At 49.3% G+C, this 3,400-nt stretch overlaps 1 non-coding gene across 1 annotated transcript; it reads right to left on the reverse strand.

Annotated features, from left to right (window-relative positions):
* Nucleotides 1-2,900: 2,900 nt before the first annotated feature.
* Nucleotides 2,901-3,005, reverse strand: LOC120693629. Its single transcript, XR_005683087.1, has one exon. It is a non-coding gene; the product is annotated as a small nucleolar RNA R71 (small nucleolar RNA).
* Nucleotides 3,006-3,400: the final 395 nt, after the last annotated feature.

Genomic DNA, 3,400 nt, shown 5'->3' on the forward strand with positions numbered 1-3,400 from the left:
GTGAAGTTGTGTTGCAGCTTCTTGGTCGCCATGATGACGGCGTAGAGAAGTTTTTGTGTCTGTGGGTACAACGACTTGGTGTCGGTCAGTACCTCGCTGACAAAGTACACGGGCCGTTGGACTTTGAGGACGTGTCCCGGCTCTTACCTTTCTACCACCAAAGCGGCGCTGACCACATGGTTGGTGGCTACTAGGTAAAGCAGAAGGGGTTCGCAAGGATCCAGCGCGATGAGCACCGGGGCAGAGGATAGAAGGGTTTTGAGGCGGTCGAGGGCCGCCTGTGCCTCCTCCATCCAGACAAAGGTATCAGACTTCTTGAGGAGCTTGTACAATTGCAGACCTCGCTCACCCAGTCGAGCAATGAATCGACTGAGGGCTGCTAGGCACCCGGTTAACCTCTGGACACCCTTGACGCCGCGGATAGGACCCATGTTGGTGATTGACGCGTTTTTGTTGTGGTTGGCTTCGATGCCACGCTCGGACACCATGTACCTGAGGAGTTTGGTCTTGGGTACACCGAATGTGCACTTCTCGGGGTTCAATTTAATGTTGAACCTCTTGAGGTTTGCGAATGTGGCGCTCAAGGTGGCGACTAGGTCATCCGCACGAGGTGTCTTGACGACGATGTCCTCAACGTAGACCATGATCGTTGCCCGAGGCGGATCCGCTCGGTCGGGTTCGGTCGGCGGATTAATCTGGTCGGAGAAGTGTTTACGGTTGTTAAGTGCGAAATATGACCGTCAACTATACTCATAAAAGAAGGAAAACTATACTTCTTATTCGCCTATTTGTATCACCAACCTAACTCCACAGTTGTTTTCGAAGATTCATGATTTCAGGAGCACAAGTCCGAAATAAGACAAAAACATGACGAATACGCAGACAGAAATCACAGATGATCGTGTTCTGCGTAACATGAGCAAAGGAGGCCCACAAACCAAACCAAACCGACCAACCAAGCCCCGACATCGACCATCTGACATCAGGACCCACCAAGCAGTATACCAGAGAAGGATGGTGGCCAGTGGCGAGAAGAGGGGGTCGGCCGACCCCACATGTCAGTCATTCAGGCTGAGATTTGGCGGGAAGCTTGATCCTATCCTCCTGAAGACGGTTGATGATGTTTCCATGTTTAGAGATGGCGGGAACCGACCTATCAAGCTATAAAAGGGGCCTCCCACCACTCTCACCACACACTCCACTTGAAGGCCTCTCTCTCTACACTCTCTTGTGACTTGTACTCCTTAGGGTAGTGGAGCTAGGCTAGTACTTCATCTCCTTAGCGAATCCAGTCGTCCTCGGGGTCGGCGAGCAATCCTCGGCCTCTGGTATGGCTTTGTATTCCGAATTTCTTTATATTATTCATATCGAGTTCGTTCTTGGTTATCTTGCTATGTTCTTAGCATGCTTAGCCTTGATCAGTGCTTCATCAAGTTATAGTAGTTGCTTGCTTAGACCAGATGATCTGGGTAAGGATATCGGTTCGTTGTGCTTTCGGGCTTGCCTTAGCATCTTACCTGTCCATCCGAAGGGTGGGGGACCCGGGGGTGCTAGGGTAGTGACTTCATATGCGGGCATGGTGCCCAGGTATGCGGGATCCTTCGGATATGACGGTGCTCCATGGTGTGACTGGGGTAGACCGCAGGTGGTGACAGCCATGTTGCTCCGCCGGGAAGCTGCTTCTCGGTTAGCGTACTCCCTGACGTTAGGGTACGGTGTAGGAGTTCATGCAAAGATGAAACGGGACTGGATGTTCTCCAGTGCGGGTCATTCTCCCCGATGTCCCTAATTTCTTGGCACCTGCAGCTCTAAGCAATGTGGCTAACATAACTTATCTGCTAACATGAATAGTATACTAGAAATATTTGCCTATGCTCCCACTAACCTTAGGTGTGCTTGTTTATTTTTTTATTCATGAGAGTTGGATGTTCTATGTGTGTCACATTACCCTTGATTATCATTCATTTATCACTTACCCTTGTATAGTCAGTGGTCTTCATCTTACTCATATGTGTCATGGTTATGGAACTTGTAAATAAACTTTACACAACCTAGCCATCCCTTGGGAAAATATAAATAACGATACCCTGAATACTTCCGGGTGAAATGATACAACGGTATATCCGTGTGCCTGCGGATCTTTCTGTAAACGTTAAGACATACCAACACTAGCATTTCTGGCGGCGTTGCTAGGAACTAACCACTCCTAGTAGCGACGCTAAGAAATGTGAACAAGTATTTCTGGCGCCATTGCCGGGGATGGCACTAAGTATAAAGTTATTTACTAAGTACAGAAACATGGCAATATAAGTAAGAGGTAGCGCCTGCTTGTACAGGCTAATGTGTTTATCTTTTTGTTTTCTCCTGATTGGATGAAAACAGGGTAGTGTATGTCTGGTTTCTCCTTGCCGACAAATTTTGTTGAAAATCCCGAGAAGCTTGTGAGAAGGGTCCGACCTTGCGTCGTCCCTCCTCCGATCTCGCAGTCGACAAGCGAGCCAGATTCCCAAGCACCATCAACAATCACTGAACTCATGGCTGAGAAGACTCTCAGCGACTTCTCCGTCCCCTCAGCTGCCAATGTGGCAACTGGACCCAACATTGATGTTGGGGACGTGAACTTTGAGCTGAAGTCTAGCGTCATAAATATGGTGCCGGCTAGCCCATTCTGTGGCAAGCCGAATGAGGACGCTAAAGCCCATCTCCAGAATTTCCTGGAGCTTTACAAGACTATAACCATACGGGGCGTTACAACTGACGCCATCAAGCTCCGCCTATTTCCTTTCTCCCTCTTGGGGAAGGCGGAACAATGGTTTTATTAGAACAAGGAAGTTGTCATCACATGGGACAAATGTTCCACGGCGTTCCTCGCCAAATTATTTCCGTTGGGCAAAACAAATGCCCTACACAGAAGTATTTCAAGTTTCCAGCAGACAGGGATGGAATCCATCCCAGAAGTTTGGGAGACTCCAAGAATACATACTCGCCTGTCCTCATCATGGGATGGACGAGTGGCTCGTACTCCAAAGCTTCTACAATGGGCTAATGACAACATCCAGAGCCCACCTTGATGCTGCTGCTGGAGGAGCCTATCTCGAGCTTACAATTGCCAAGGCTACGGCCTTGATTGAAAAGATGGTCTCCAACCAGGGCTGGAACGAGGAGCGTTCCCAGCCTAGAACCAAGCGCGGAATGCATACCGTCAAGGATACGGACATGCTCGCCGCCAAGCTGGACCTCCTAATGAAAAAGCTTGATGAAGGGAACCAGCAACAGATGCTTCTTCCCGTCCATGCTATGAACTCATACTTTACGTGCGAAGTTTGTGGTGACTGTGGACAATCGGGGAATGAATGCCCCGAGACCCGAGAAGACGCAGCCTACATCAACAACACCGGGT

This window comes from Panicum virgatum, chromosome 9N, assembly GCF_016808335.1.
Source record: "Panicum virgatum strain AP13 chromosome 9N, P.virgatum_v5, whole genome shotgun sequence".
Classification (NCBI taxonomy): Eukaryota; Viridiplantae; Streptophyta; class Magnoliopsida; order Poales; family Poaceae; genus Panicum; species Panicum virgatum.